This window comes from Oncorhynchus mykiss, chromosome 13 (assembly GCF_057628025.1).
Source record: "Oncorhynchus mykiss isolate SJ-2025 chromosome 13, ASM5762802v1, whole genome shotgun sequence".
NCBI lineage: Eukaryota > Metazoa > Chordata > Actinopteri > Salmoniformes > Salmonidae > Oncorhynchus > Oncorhynchus mykiss.
The window spans coordinates 59589240-59606735 of NC_143034.1; the positions used below are offsets into that span (position 1 = coordinate 59589240).

Sequence of the window (17496 nt, forward strand, 5' to 3'; positions counted from 1 at the left end):
ACCGTAAGCACGGGGAGTTGGCTCAGGTCTAAACTCTGACTCCGCCAATCTCCCCGTGTGCCCCCCCCCAAAAAATTGGGAGTTGCCTCTCGGGCTTCCGTGACCGGGTCTTGTCCCCTGCCATTCTCTCCTCCCCGGTCCAGCTCGTCCTCCAGGTTGGCGCACACTGCTTGGTCTTTTGGTGGTGGGTAGTTCTGTCACGGGTGTCGTTGGAAGTAGACCAAAGTGCAGCGTGTGGAGCGTACATATTCATTTATTTTAAAATGTTGCCAACAAAACAACAAATGAAAGAAACAACCGTGAAGCTTACAGGGCTAAGTGCCACAAACAAAGTTAATTAACTACTCACACTGAAAGGAGGGAAAAGGGACTACCTAAGTATGATTCCCAATCAGAGACAACGATAGACAGTTGTCCCTGATTGAGAACCATACCCGGCCAAAACATAGAAATAAAGAAACCTAGAAAACTAAAAATAGAATGCCCACCTCACATCACACCCTGACCTAACCAAATAGAGAAATAAAACGTCTCTCTAAGGTCAGGGCATGACAGTGGCACTGCTAAGCATATGGCTCTTTCTCCTGTGAAATACAGGTAGCCATAGATTTTTATCCTCACTTAGTCGCACTCATTAGGCTAAATCACGGTGAAGAATTAGCCTGTACAGTACCTTATTGTGTGATGCCCACTAAACAGATTGAGTATTAGAGAAATGACAGAAAGAGGGGATGATGGGGATGGAGGGCAGAGTGGAGGGATGGATGGAATTGAGGAACAGATGGATATGTTTGTATCTATTACTCTCCATCTGTGTCCAATCAGATCCCGTTATTGAGAACTTCATGATGACTGCTGATGATATAGCGGAATAACCAATGTCAGCTGGTGCAGAGAGGAGAACGAGAAGATTGTGTGTGTGTGTGTGTGTGTGTGCGTGCGTGCGTGCGTGCGTGTGTGTGAGAGAGTACACACTGGGAGTGCAAATATTCACAGTTTGTGAACCTGTAGAGTGAACCAGCCTGGAGAACAAACTCCCTGTTGCTGATATTTGCTGGATATAATAAGAGGATGGAATTGAAATTGACCCCAACAACAATACACAGGTGCTTAACCCAGCATGCAGAATGCCAGTGCTTGGCAAGTTAAGAACAAATCCTTCATTACAATGACTGCCTACAGGGGAACAGTGGGTCAACTGCCTTGTTCAGGGGCAGAACGATATATTTTTACCTTGTCGGGGATTCGATCCAGCATCCTTTCAGCTACTATCCCAACGTTCTAACCACTAGGCTACCTGCCGCCTGCCGTTGTGCTGTTTTGTAACGTCAGTGTAGCTGGTCCTGAATGGGACTGCAGTGAGCAGGTGTGGAGTCAGGACACCAGCTGATCCAGATGTTGCTGCTTCACATTTCTAGTGCTCTAACATTATTCCCTGACATCTTTTGCATATTGTTGTTCTGGCATCTGTAATTCTGAGTTGCGTGGCAGCTATGAGTTCAGCCAACGGCCTCAAAACTAATTCCACAGCAGCCTCTGGATCCCCATTGAGGGAGGGAGGGAGGGAGGGAGGGAGGGAGGGAGGGAGGGAGGGAGGGAGGGAACGGAGGGAGAGAGAGAGAGAGAGAGAGAGAGAGAGAGAGAGAGAGAGAGAGAGAGACATTCCACAAATTTCTTGTTAACAAACTATAGTTTTGTCAAGTCAGTTAGGACATCTACTTTGTGCATGACACAAGTAATTTTTTCCAACAATTGTTTACAGACAGACTATTTCACTTATAATTCACTGTATCACAATTCCAGTGGGTCAGAAGTTTACAGACACTAAGTTGACTGTGCCTTTAAACAGCTTGGAAAATTCCAGAAAATGATGTCATGGCTTTAGAAGATTCTGATAGACTAATTGCTTGACATTATGGGAAAATGAAAAGAAATCAGCCAAGACCTCAGAAAGAAAATTGTAGACCTCCACAAGTCTGGTTCATCCTTGGGAGCAATTTACAAACGCCTGAAGGTACCATGTTCATCTGTACAAACAATAGTACGCAAGTATAAACACCATGGGACCACGCAGCTGTCATACCTCTCAGGAAGGAGACGCGTTCTGTCTCTTAGAGATGAACGTACTTTGGTGCGAAAGGTGCAAATCAATCCCAGAACAACAGCAAAGTACATTTTGAAGATACTGGAGGAAACGTGTACAAAAGTATCTATATCCACAGTAAAAATGAGTCCTATATCGACATAACCTGAAAGGCCACTCAGCAAGGAAGAAGCCACTGCTCCAAAACCAACATATAAAAGCCAGACTACGTTTTGCAACTGCACATGGGGACAAATATCCTCTGGAGGAATGGAGAAACGTTCTCTGGTCTGATGAAACAAAAATAGAACGGTTTGGCCATAATGAACATCGTTATGTTTGGAGGAAAAAGGGGGAGGCTTGCAAGCTGAAGAACACCATCCTAACCGTGAAGCACGGGGATGGTCAGCATCATGTTGTGGGGGTGCTTTGCTGCAGGAGAGACTGGTGCACTTCACAAAATAGATGGCATCATGAATGAGTAAAATTATGTGGATATATTGAAGCAACATCACAAGACATCAGTTAAAGCTTGGTCACAAATTGGTCTTCAAAATGGACAATGACCCCAAGCATACTTCCAAAGTTGTGGCAAAATGGCTTAAGGAAAACAAAGTAAAGATATTGGAGTGGCCATCACAAAGTCCTGACCTCAATCCTATAGAACATTTGTGGGCAGAACTGAAAAAGTGTGTGCGAGCAAGAAGGCCTAGAAACCTGATTCAGTTACACCAGCTCTGTCAGTAGGAATGGGCCAAAATTCACCCAGCTTATTGTGGGAAGCTTGTGGATGGCTACCCGAAACGTTTGATCCAAGTTAAACAATTTAAAGGCAATGCTACCAAATATCTATTGAGTGTATGTAAACTTCTGACCCACTGGGAATGTGATGAAAGAAATAAAAGCTGAAATAAATTACTATTATTCTGACATTTCACATTCTTAAAATAAAGTGATCATCCTAACAGACCTAAAACAGGGCACTTTTACTTGGACTAAATGTCAGGAATTGTGAAAAACTGAGTTTAAATGTATTTGACTAAGGTGTATGTAAACTGCCGACTTCAACTGTATATATATATATATATATATATATATATATATATATATATATATATATATATATATATATATATATATATATATATATATATATATAGATCTGGACACTGACCCCATGCAGTTCCTTACCCAGCTTGACCCCTGCCTCCTGCCCTATATAGTGCACTGCTTTAGAACCAAACCTGAACTGAGCCTGGTGAAAAATAGTGCACTATATAGGGAATAGGGTGCTATTTGTGACGCAGGCCAGAGAGTGCGCTATAGGATTTAAATGCTCCAAAGACTCCTACCACTCCTCCATTTGTCACTCTTAACAAGATCAATCTTCATCCAGTCAATGGGTGCCTTTGGAGGCGTTTGAGGGGTCACTGCCAATCCACACACACACACTCCCACACACACATACATACACACACAGGCAGAGCTGATAATCTGTTGATAGAATTATTTTGGGTCATTTAAAGCCATTATTGCCAGTCCATTACTGCCAGACTCCTCCACTCCCCAGCTGACTACTGTTGGCCTAGCTGGCCCTACCGTAGCAGAGCCACAAACTCACACACGCTTGGCGCTAAGTTAATCACATTTAACATCAGTCCTTCCACCCAGCGCCCACTCCCTCTGTCCCTATGTGTGTGTTTGTGTGTATGTGTAACAATGGAGGCTGCTGAGGGGAGAACGGCTCATAATAATGTCTGGAATGGCATCAAACCATGTGTTTGATGTATTTGATGCCATTCCACCGATTCCGCTCCAGCCACTACCACGAGCCCTTCCTCCCCAATTAAGGTGCCACCAACCATCTGTGGTGTGTGAGTACGATCTGGCTGAGGGAGATGCCTTTTAATATATTTCTGCATTTGTTCCCTGTTATTCCCCTCTCAGCCCTTTCTGTTCACCTATTTATTCACTTGATCCAATCTAATTTTTCTGAATTCAGTGAAAGCGGACATTACCCATCGTATTCAGCTCCCAGCCCAGTATCCATTGGGAGACATTTGGGTTTTATCATCAGGCCTCCTCCATGATGGATTGCAGTAATCTGGCAGAAAAAAAGATACTGTTTTGTCATATTGGAGATGTGGGATCAGCTATTCGCTATTCGTAGTTTCTGCAGATGGATCCCAAATTACGCTGTGGCTGTCTGTGTAGTATGTCATTCTGTTGCTATACTGCCATATTGTCTCTATGTGACAGGCTGACACGTTGCTATATTCTTTTCTCTCACCGCTAGCTAGTAATGGACATTCAGCACTATTTGGAATGACAGTAGGTGACATAGCCACCACACACTCTACACACACTGTTAGCAGTATAGAGGATAGAGCACTTAACCACAGAGACTGTTAGCAGTATAGAGGATAGAGCACTTAACCACAGAGACTGTTAGCAGTATAGAGGATAGAGCACCTAACCACAGAGACTATTAGCAGTATAGAGGATAGAGCACCTAACCACAGAGACTGTTAGCAGTATAGAGGATAGAACACCAAACCACAGAGACTATTAGCAGTATAGAGGATAGAGCACCTAACTACAGAGACTGTTAGCAGTATAGAGGATAGAGCACCAAACCACAGAGACTGTTAGCAGTATAGAGGATAGAGCACCTAACTACAGAGACTGTTAGCAGTATAGAGGATAGAACACCAAACCACAGAGACTGTTAGCAGTATAGAGGATAGAGCACCTAACTACAGAGACTATTAGCAGTATAGAGGATAGAGCACCTAACCACAGAGACTGTTAGCAGTATAGAGGATAGAGCACCTAACCACAGAGACTGTTAGCAGTATAGAGGATAGAGCACCTAACTACAGAGACTGTTAGTGGTATAGAGGATAGAGCACCTAACTACAGAGACTGTTAGCAGTATAGAGGATAGAGCACCAAACCACAGAGACTATTAGCAGTATAGAGGATAGAACACCAAACCACAGAGACTGTTAGCAGTATAGAGGATAGAGCACCTAACCACAGAGACTGTTAGCAGTATAGAGGATAGAGCACCTAACCACAGAGACTGTTAGCAGTATAGAGGATAGAGCACCTAACCACAGAGACTGTTAGCTGTATAGAGGATAGAGCACCTAACTACAGAGACTGTTAGCAGTATAGAGGATAGAACACCAAACCACAGAGACTGTTAGCAGTATAGAGGATAGAGCACCTAACTACAGAGACTGTTAGCAGTATAGAGGATAGAGCACCTAACCACAGAGACTATTAGCTGTATAGAGGATAGAGCACCAAACCACAGAGACTGTTAGCAGTATAGAGGATAGAGCACCAAACCACAGAGACTATTAGCAGTATAGAGGATAGAGCACCTAACTACAGAGACTATTAGCAGTATAGAGGATAGAGCACCTAACCACAGAGACTGTTAGCAGTATAGAGGATAGAACACCTAACCACAGAGACTGTTAGCAGTATAGAGGATAGAACACCAAACCACAGAGACTGTTAGCAGTATAGAGGATAGAGCACCAAACCACAGAGACTGTTAGCAGTATAGAGGATAGAGCACCAAACCACAGAGACTATTAGCAGTATAGAGGATAGAGCACCTAACTACAGAGACTGGGGGCTTGAATTCATATGTGTCCTCTCCTTTGAACTGCCAGATGAATATGAAATGTCTCTCTCCGTCTGTCCTGGATAAGGACGTTTCAGACTTCTTCAGATAAATAATGCAGATAAATAAGTTATTAAATGATTATATTTTTACAGAGCTGTAAAACCAACACCATCCTCCACTAAAGGATCCACTTAATTAAAACTATTCCTGTTCCAATCAAATGTTTTTACACTGTAGGATCCCGCTGTTGCTATGTGGGTAGCAGCGAACTGAAGTGTGAACATCCACTGAGCTGAGGAAGGAAAGAACATGTTGATTGACTCGGAGGCTTGGAGATGCCAGGCTGAGGCTGTACAACCCAGAGGGAGTTTGACAGTTGTATCCATGGTTTTATAAAAACGATCATGTGGATTTGGAGAGAATCTCCTCCTCAGGGTGTGTGCTCAGGGAGTTGATATGTGCTGCTAGGTAGATCTCATCTACTGTCTATATGTATTCAAGCTGAGGTACATAGGCCCTGATACACCCTGCCATAAAACGACAGAAACAGACAGATCCTTTGATGGATGGCTGAATCACATTAACTAAATGAAATGTGCTCTGCAAAAGAAAAGACTGGACAATACCTGCAGGTATAAGTTAAGAGCATAGAAGTGAAGAACACAGACATGCATTATCATGGAAGATAATCTGTTGTAAATATGCGCAACAATTTACTATGCATGCATACATTAGATTGCAATGGCTACATGAACAGAAGAGCTGGATATAGCATCTAGCCACATATACTGTATGTTGTCATAGCCGTAGGTAGCATAGAGAACATTATCCAGTTTTAAAGCAAGTTTGCTGCAATTCTAAACATTTTGTCATGGGGCAGAGAGGAAAATTTGATGTTTTACAGCTACTGTCCTGTATTTCTACACATTTTGCCATAGGGTGAAGAGAAATGTTTGCCGTTTTGAATATGATATCTGAGTGAGACTGACTAATAAAATCAATAGAGGCCCCCTGGGCTCTAGTTCGACCTTGATTACTACTACGTTTAGATAGCTGGCCGCTCTACCAATCTACATCTTTTAGCTGCCATTAGGGAAATTGAACCTTGTGTATTCTACTATTCTAACTTGCAAAAGTAAGTTGAGACCCCAACTGAGTTTCAAAAAAATATATACACTGCCGTTCAAAAGTTTGGGGTCACTTGAAATGTCCTTGTTTTTTAAAGAAAAGCATGTTTTTTTGTCCATTAAAATAACATCAAATTTATCAGAAATACAGTGTCGACATTGTTCATGTTGTAAATTACTATTGTAGCTGGAAATGGCTTACATAAGCGTACAGAGGCCCATTATCAGCAACCCTCACTCCTGTGTTCCAATGGCACGTTGTGTTAGCAAATCCAAGTTCATCATTTTAAAAGAAAACCCTTTTGCAATTATGTTAGCACAGCTTAAAACTGTTGTGATGAATAAAGAAGCAATAAAACTGGCCTTCTTTAGACTAGTTGAGTATCTGGAGCATCAGCATTTGTAGGTTTGATTACAGGCTCAAAATGTCCAGAAACAAAGAACTTTCATCTGAAACTCGTCAGTCTATTCTTGTTCTGAGAAATTAAATCTCGTCCATGCGAGAAATTGCCAAGAAACTGAAGATCTCGTACAGCGCTGTGTACTACTCCATTCACAGAACAGCGCAACTGGCTCTAACCAGAATAGAAAGAGGAGTGGGAGGACCCGGTGCACAACTGAGCAAGAGGACAAGTACATTAGAGTGTCTAGTTAGAGAAACAGACACCTCACAAGTCCAACTGGCAGCTTCATTAAATAGTACCTGCAAAACACCAGTCTCAACGTCAACAGTGAAGAGGCGACTCCGAGATGCTGGCCTTCTAGGCAGAGTTCCTCTGTACAGTGACTGTATTCTTTTGCCCTTTTTAATTTTTTATTTTTACTGGCCAGTCTGAGATATGTATTTTTCTTTGCAACTCTGCCTAGAAGGCCAGCATCCCAGAGTCTTTCAAAAACAAGGACATTTTCTAAGTGACCCAAACCTTTGAACGGTATTGTATATATTTTTATTTTTATTTTGATGAAATTGATCCGAGGGCATTTGGCCCGCGGGCCGCCAGTTACCCATCCCTGAATTACAGCTATAATAGCTAGGCATTAAATGTGTGATCAGTCTCACTCCAGGGAATACTCCCTCCCTCCCTCCCTCCCTCCCTCCCTCCCTCCCTCCCTCCCTCCTTCCCAGTGTTTAGATCACTCTTTAATTCTCATTTGCCTCCTCATTTTGATTATTTACTACGTGAGGGCTTTGGCTGCGGCACAAAGCCTCTGAGTGAAGTCATTGGAGTATAGTAGCTTAAATTGACTCTGTTTTTCTCTTCCCAGTAGATGAGTCCCCTTGTTTTGTGTCCCGTACTCATTACCAACATGCCTCTGCGCTGCAGATTACACTCTGGCAGATTAATGCTGGCAATAAACAAAGCAAAACTCAAGCGCAAAGGGCATACCAGCAGACAACCTTTTAACAACGTAACTCCCGAAGCTGTTAGCTATCTGCGTGATCAACAGTTATTTCATTTCTTAGGTGTTATTTTACGGCCCGGTGCGCTCGCTGCCTAGTAGATATAAAATGTACTTATTGCGACCATTCTGTCAGGTCTGTATTTCGCTGTGTTATGATCTTAGGGCTACACTCTTGTAACCAGGCCAACAATCAAATCATTCCTGGTGCTGAGTGGTCAATAGTTTGTTATTAATCCTAGCGATCAGGCTTTATACAGTTGAAGTCGGAAGTTTACATACACTTAGGTTGGAGTCATTAAATCACATTTTTCAACCACTCCACAAATTTCTTGTTAACAAACTATAGTTTTTGCAAGTCGGTTAGGACATCTACTTTGTGCATGACACAAGTAATTTTTCCAACAATTGTTTACAGACATTATTTCACTTATAATTCAGTGTATCACAATTCCAGTGGGTCAGAAGTTTACATACACTAAGTTGACTGTGCCTTAAAACAGTTTGGAAAATTCCAGAAGATGATGTCATGGCTTTAGAAGCTTCTGATAGGCTAATTGACATCATTTGAGTCAATTGGAGGTGTACCTGTGGATGTCTTTCAAGGCCTACCTTCAAACTCAGTGCCTCTTTGCTTGACATCATGGGAAAAACAATTGTAGACCTCCACAAGTCTGGTTCATCCTTGGGAGCAATTTCCAAACGCCTGAAGGTACGTTCATCTGTACAAGCAATAGTACGCAAATATAAACACCATTGGACCACGCAGCCATCATACCGCTCAGGAAGGAGACGCGTTCTGTCTCCTAGAGATTAATGTACTTTGGTGCAAATCAATCCCAGAACAACAGCAAAGGACCTTATGAAGAAGCTGGAGGAAACAGGTACAAAAGTATCTATATCCACTGTAAAATGAGTCCTATATTGACATAACCGGAAAGGGTGCTCAGCAAGGAAGAAGCCACTGCTCCAAAACCGCCATAAAATAGCCAGACTACGGTTTGCAAAGATCGTACTTTTTGGAGAAATGTCCTCTGGTCTGATGAAACAAAAATAGAACTGCTTGGCCATAATGACCATCATTATGTTTGGAGGAACTTATTGGGGGAAGCTTGTGGAAGGCATGTTTGACTCAAGTTAAATAATTTAAAGGCAATGCTACCAAATACTAATTGAGTATGTGTAAACTTCTGACCCACTGGGAATTTGATTAAAGAAATTAAAGCTGAAATAAATAATTCTCTCTACTATTATTCTGACATTTCACATTCGTTAAAAACAATGGAGATACTAACTGACCTAGAATTTGTACATGTCAGGAATTGTGAAAAACTGTACAGCAAATGACACAGCAAATGGTAGAAGCCTTTAAGTTAATAGGCTGCTAGTTAATGTAATGAATTGTTTGCTAGTTAATCAAGATAATGGTATGTTAGTTCATATTGTTAATTGGCTGTGAGACATGTACCTCTTTATCTTCCCCTTGGAACATGAAATATTCAGTGGTAACAGAATGGGCTGACACACATCATTACTGTGTCTCAGGAAGCTCCTCCATGTAGCTTGACATATGGCTATACTCAGCCACAATAAGCACTGTGTTTAGGTTGAAAGGTCACCGGAGCCAGGGGTACGGCTGGAAGTTATAGCACCACTCAGATTATTTATTTTCAGAACTTCTCCAAACTCCTTCAAGGTCAATGCTGCTCCCCCATGGAGAGATAGAGGGACTGATTGATAATGGTCATTATCACCATGGTGATGTAGCCTACTAAACACTCTAGACGGCTTTATTAGAGCTCAGACATCACCTCCGACAGCGAACACACAGCTGATAGACTGTGTGAGTGAGACGTGCCTGTTCCTACCTGTCCATTTCTTCCTGTCTATGATAAGGACCTGCCACATGTCCTCCACCCCTCACCCATTACTCACCTCCCATTAGCCCTGCAAAGACCATGACAGGTGAGGCGGGCCCCGGAGGAGCCGCCTTGGAGCCAGAGTTATAAAAAATAATGAGTGTGAATGTGTGACCAGATGTGATTGATGAGCCTGGGGCAGCAGGCAGCGGATGTGGTCGTTCCCCTCACATGCCCACTACCCTCCACTCAGAGCGACAGCAGGAACAGAAATGTACCTGAGATAGACAGACTGCGACCGAGGGCTGGCTAGACGCCACATTCTACATTCTGGGGGTAAAAGAGAGGGGGAAAAGATAAAGGGAATGCAATTAAACCAGTATTCAGTGAGAACATGACCTGAAGGCAACTTCCTCTTTTATTTGATATCTCTCAGACATGCAGGCTGCTCTTTGTGACCCCACTGAGTACAGCCTTCAGGGGAGGGAAGATAACTAACACTTTAGCAGGCAGTGTACCACTGTAGAAATGATCTAAACTAAAAGACACATCTCTATGTGCTGCACTGTACAGATAACAAAGCATATTGTAAAGAATGTAAATAGGATAAAGTTGTGTCAGGGCTGTGGGATAGGCTGGACTGGGCTGTTCTGTTCTGGGCTGGGTCGGGCTGTTCTGGTCTGTGAGGAGCCATTGGTGCTGAGTTCTGGTCATACTGCCAAGCTCCAGTTTAAGATGATGTATCACCCCTGGCTGCTCATTTACCTTTATATTTCAGCAGTCAGTAGGAGGACTGCTCCCCACAACATCCACATGCTCTTCTATTTGGCTAGCATTACCCATAACCTACAGTAATATACTTTCAGGTCAAATACCAAAAATATATAGACTAATACAGTTGCAGAGAGGACAAGGAATAAATAATGCATGCTCTAGTATGCCCTTCAACCCGTTCAGAAAAAAGTACTCAACAATTCCATGGTATGAAGCAAGTTTGTTTCATAGGGGATTCAAATAGGTAAGATCATTGAGTTTGTGGCTGCAGTCCATCTACAGGCAGCATGTTAATGGATGAGCTCATTCTGCAGAGGTGAGGGCAGTGCTCTGTGCATGGCCTCCCCCGTGTAAAGTCAATTAAACCTGGGGATGGAACGCTGCTCTCAGGTTATGGGTCACTGGGGATCTGGCACCAATCACAGCCTGGATTTAATTCCCATCCGGCCGGGATCATTTCCGCTCAGGGGAGGGATCTTCTTTATAAGTCTCTCTCTCTCTCTCTTTCTCATTTCTTCTCTTTCTCTCACTCTCTTTATCTCCTCTTTCGATCTCCCCCTCACTCTCTCTCGCTCTCTCGCTCTATCTCTCTCTCTCTCTCTCTCTCTCTCTCTCTCTTCTCTCTCTCTCTCTGTCTATCTCACTCTCTGTCTATCTCTCTCTCGTTCTCTCTATCTCGCTCTCTCTCTCTGTCTATCTCGCTCTCTCTCTGTCTATCTCTCTCTCTCTGTCTCTATCTGTCTATCTCGCTCTCCCCCTCCTCTCTCTATCTCTCTCGCTGTCTCTCCATGAACATAAATATCAGGCTGGCAGCAACAACAGCTATCTTGTGTCCTACTGTATCACCAACCTTACACGCTAAACATGCTCTCTCATAAAATACACTATCGACTGGAATGGTAAATTAGGTTTGGATTGGGTGATATATACCGTTCCACAAAGTTTCACAACACATCACAGAAAAGGTGACATTTGTTTAATGTGTATGAATTATGTTTGGTTATGGGGAAGTTGTGTAGTTTCACAGTGCTAACTTGGCTCTGACATTCAGGAAGAGGAATGCAATGCCAGGCGTGCGTACGGCGCCCAGGAGTGTGTTAGTGTGGCTGAAGCCCTCCATAGTGCCAGGTAGCTACCTAGCCTTGCTTAGCAGCACTCTCTCTCTCTCTGAATTATTCATCTTCACAACAGAACCACTTAAAATGCTGCAGCGGGGTGGGGGTGGGGAGGGGGGGGGGGGGGTGGTGGTGCACACTTTGCAACTCAAAGGCCTTTTTTCACACACTTTAATCCTTCCTCTCTGTATCCCTCTCTCATTTTTTCTCTCTCTCTCTCTCTCTCTCTCTCTCTCTCGTGCTGCTTTGGTTTACCATGAAAAGCCTTCTAAATTCACCCATAATGGAAATCGATTTGGCGAACAATAACAGCACATCACAATAGACTGCTTATGGAAGTGGAATTTAAGCTTTAATCCTGGTGCCCCTCGCTGAGTGAGAAGAACTGATAAAACCAGTTGGCTGGCTCTTAAAGCTTCAAATGTTAATTTACTCCATCACTTTCCACTTCTTCCCCTGCCTGCCAGCAAAATAAATGGGATGAGCGAGATAGGTGTCCTATTACCTGTTATTCTATCAAAGAGAAATAGAGGAGGATCCAGTCATGTATATTACTGTACCGTAAGTAAGAATGAATACAGGCTTTTTCTCCTCTGGTTGTGTGAGTAGGATTGCTGGAGCGCTATACTGTGTGAATATATACGACAGGGTAGTCAATAGAAATACATCAGCATACATTATTATTGTATGCTCATTGTCAATAACTTGTCAATAATCAACTGACTGGCTTTCTTGATGTCTATAGTATTCTCTCTGGTATGCAATCTGGTTTCCACTCAGGTTATGGATGTGTCACTGCAACCTTAAAGGTCCTCAATCATGTCACCATAGCCCTTAATTCTAAGCAATGTTGTGCTGCTATTTTTATTGACTTGGACAAAGCTTTTGATACGGTAGACCATTCCAATTCTTGTGGGCCGGTTAAGGACTATTGGTGACCCTGAGTGATCTTTGGCCTGGTTTGCTAACTACCTCTCTCAAACAGTGCAGTGTATAAAGTCACAACATCTGCTGTCTCAGCTACTGCCTGTCAACAAGGGTGTACACCAAGGCTCGATCCAAGGCCCAACGCTCTTCTCAATTTACATCAACAACATAGCTCAGGCAGTAGGAAGCTCGCTCATCCATTTATATGCAGATGATACAGTCTTACACTGAGCTGGCCCCTCCCCGGATTTTGTGTTAAACGCTCTACAACAAAGCGATCTTAGTGTCCAACAAGCTTTCTCTACTCTTAACCTTGTTCTGAACACCTCCGAAAAAAAGGTAATGTGGTTTGGTAAGAAGAATGCCCCTCTTCCCACAGGTGTGATTACTACCTCTGAGGGTTTATAGCTTGAGGTAGTCACCTCATAGAAGTACTTAGGAGTATGGCTAGACAGTGCACTGTCCTTTTCTCAGCACATATCAAAGCTGCAGGCTAAAGTTAAATCTAGACTTGGTTTCCTCTATCGTAATCGCTCCTTTTTCACCCCAGCTGCCAAGCTAGATTACGGAGACGTAATTTATAGATCGTCAGGTTAGGGTGCACTCTCGCAGCTAGATGTTCTTTACCATTCGGCCATCAGATTTGCCACTAATGCTTCTCATAGGACATATCAGTGAACTCTATACTCCTCTGTAAACTGGTCATCTCTGTATACCCGTCACAAGATCCTCTGATTGATGCTTATTTATAAAACCCTCTTAGGCCTCACTCCCCCCTATCTGAGATATCTACTGCAGCCCTCATCCTCCACATACAACACCCGTTCTGCCAGTCATATTCTGTCAAAGATCCCCAAAGCACACACATCCATGGGTCGCTCCTCTTTTCAGTTCGCTGCAGCTAGCGACTGGAACGAGCTGCAACAAACACTCAAACTGGACAGTTTTATCTCAATATCTTCATTCAAAGACTCAATCATGGACAGTCTTACTGACAGTTGTTACTGTTTTCCGTGATATATTGTTGTCTCTACCTTCTTGCCCTTTGTGCTGTTGTCTGTGCCCAATAATGTTTGTACCCTGTGCTGCTGCCACGTTGTGTTGCTACCATGCTGCGTTGTCATGTGTTGCTGCCTTGTTATGTTGTTGTTTCTCTTTATGTAGTGTTGTGGTGTCTCTCTTGTCGTGATGTGTGTTTTGTCCTACAGTTATCTTTAATTTATTTTTATGTTTAATCCCACCCCCTTGTCCCTGCAGGAAGCCTTTTGGTAGACCGTCATTGTAAATAAGAATTTGTTCTTAACTTACTGGCCAAAAAAATTGAATGAGTTGGGGTCAGCGTGTCACAAGTCTGCCATGGCCTTTGCTTGTTTAGCATTGAACGCTCGTTGTGTCCTGGTTATGTATTTTTCACAAACAGAAACCATTCTGCTCTTATCAAAGTGAATCGATTGAAATAGTGTAAAACATGCAGCATTTTAACAGAGGTAAACATAACGGTAGATAGGGCAGACAGACAACATGGCGTGGCGTTGGCTGGCCATCAGCAGATATGGATTTGCGGGGTCAGTCTTGCTGAGGTGAGAAAGGGAAGTGAATGGGGAAGGAGAGGGGGCGTAGAGCGTGACTGGACTTTCTCTTCCTGAGTCACGTTTCCTGTCGTCTCCACGGTGACCCCATCAGCTGAACTAAGAATTTCACTGTACCCTGCGATTACATCTGCGCCCCTGACTAATAAAGTCATCTAAACAATCTAAACTAATTGAGAGGTCATATAGATACGCCTGTGGTGACACAGACAGGAACAGGAGGAGATAAACAGTAGAGCGAGGGGGAAGAAACGACAGAATAAAGAAAAGATAGTGTCTGTATGAGAGAGATAATACATCAGTGTGTTGGCATAATGCAATTGGATGAAGTTTAGTTCAATTCTTATTTGTATTTTCTGTGTGTGTGTGTGTGTGTGTGTGTGTGTGTGTGTGTGTGTGTGGATGGGAAGTTTTTTGTTACATTTATGTTAAATACGTATTTAATTACTTCTGAACTACAATCCGTTGTAATTTGTAACAAGATACTTCGAGACCTGTCATTTCTTTTTTCAAAATACAAAATACTTTTCTATACCATTTTTTTTTTAGCTGTTCACAGTTTGTGGCCCCCTTTCACCCTGCATTGGTATCAGAAGTCTGATGACAATATGGTGTGACAAGACTGTCTTATAAATGTAAATGTCAAAATATATTATTTTGAGCTCCGTCCCCCAAAACAAGGCCAATTAATAATGCCCAGTGTGCTTTGCAAGTCTTTATTTGTACATTTTGGTCATTTAGCAGACACTCATATCCAGTCATAGCAAGTACAATGTTTTTATAACCCTTACTGAGAATGTTGTTTTAGTGAAGCCGTGTATTTGAAAATGTATTTTGGAAAAATACTAATTAGCATCTTGTATTTCATTTTGATACATTTTTCTTCAGAGTATTTTGTAATGGCAACAAGATAGTATATTATCCCATCTCTGTGTGCGTGGGTGTGTAACAAATGAGGAAAAGGACTTCGGAGCCATTTACAATAATAGTTGAAGAAACAAAGCGGAGGCATATTTATCATAAAGCTCTTCACAATAATGACAACTGAACACATGAAGTCATGAACCATTCTCACTAGTGTACCCATCACAGCCACAGCACACTGCAGGCATAATGACTTGTCTCTTTGTAACGCTTTATTTTCAGATGTCTAACTGTTGTCTTCGGCATTAGCCAGGGACAGACAACTCTTCAAACACAGTGGGAAGGTGTCTGTCGTCTGTCTGGCGCTAACTAACAACAACTGACCTTTCATCACAGTGGAAGGTGGCTCTCTAATGGACGTGTCATTTTTGGCTTCACCCTGGGAGAGGCTGGTCGACATGCAGGCTGGGTCACGGCATGCCTTAGGGCGATGTCTTGCTCCCGGACATTCACACTGTTTCTTGTGAATGCTAATAAGTTATGTTGGGTGGACGAGACGAAGGCAGGCGTCTAATTGGCAGCTCATCTCTGTTCTCCTGCTTCGTGCCCTGACTGCCCTGTGGACAGTGTCAGCTAACGTTATGTTAACATGGCAGGGTTTGACTCTTGTGACATTTCAAGACCCGGGTTCAATCAACACCTTAGCGATTCATTTAAAATAACGTAATGAAGAAAGAGCAGCAACAGCATTTCATCACCAAAGACAACTTTGATGCTTAGTGGCTTGAAGAGTGCAATGTCAACAAGACCATTCTAGCCAAACTGATCAGAATAGACGGATGGGTGTGTATGAAGACCTGACAACAGTCAATGTTTTTAGTTCTGTATTGGCTTGTGCATATCTTTATTTTATTTGTATTTATTTCACCTTTATTTAACCAGGTGGTCAGTTGAGAACACCTTTATTTAACCAGGTAGGCCAGTTGAGGACAAGTTCTCATTTACAACTGCGACCTGGCCAAGATAAAGCAAAGCAGTGCGACACAAACAACAACACAGAGTTACACATGGAATACACAAACACAAATACAAATACAGTCAATAATACAATAGTAAAGTCTATTTACAGTGTGTATCAAATGAAGTCAGATTAGGGAGGTACGGTAATAAATAGGCCATAGTGGTCTGACATATCGACTCAAACACTGCTGAGTATGAAGCAATCATGCATAACCACATCTGGTATTATAAGCAACATTGTCATTTACACTGCTTGAAATAGGTGCCGATACTCATTTTGGGTGCCGGTCCTTTTTATATTTAGGTGCTAATATTCTATAAGAGGAACAGGAGCTCAAGTACTAGAACATTTGAGGTGCCGGTACTCAGTTCGGTGAGCTCTTGCCCAAGTCAAGCACTGGTCATGTATTAATAGCAGATAGGATGGAGCTATTTTGAGAATGCTGATACTCATGGTCCATATTCCACCATCCTGTTTTTCAGAAAAGTAATGGCCTCGGTGCATGAGAACTCTGAGAAGTGTCTCTTTACTTTAGTTTGCTACTTTACAGGTATTGCCTGTAACCGCCCCTTGGCCAGGTACCAAAGTTATTTGATATTTCTGTGGTGGTGTGAGGAGTCATTACTCTCCTCCCTCTGGCAGAATGACTCGAGGCAAGCAGAGGTGGAGATAATAACTGAGTGGGCGGGAACAAGATGAAGGAGAGACAGCAGGGTCAGACAACTGTCTGAGGGGTACCAAAATGACAGAACCACCCTGGCAACTTTTGGTTGGCACTTCCCCCGTGGCGTGGCTGATGAGGTGTGGTAAGGTGTTAATAGGATGTTGACCTGGTCCTAGCCCTCCCTGTCACCCATACAGTACATCATTACTGTTTCTAGAGACAGAGAGGGTCTGACAAGAAGCTCCAGAGAGAGGATGATGATGATGATGATGATGATGGTCCCTAATAGACAACCAACAACTTTAGAGGAGGAGAGTTCAGAGCACCATTACTACAGTACATCTAAAGGGAAGCAGTGTTGGGCAGTGCAGTTACGCGTAGTCTGTGTTATACACACACTCACAGAAACTCACAGACATATCATGTTTA

The 17496-nt window shown here is 42.8% G+C and overlaps 1 protein-coding gene across 3 annotated transcripts in view; it reads left to right on the plus strand.

The window, feature by feature from the left end:
• The window catches only part of LOC110486711 (acid-sensing ion channel 2), a 445230-nt gene that overhangs the window by 363298 nt on the left and 64436 nt on the right, over positions 1-17496 (plus strand). The gene's annotated exons all lie outside the window — the stretch shown is intronic.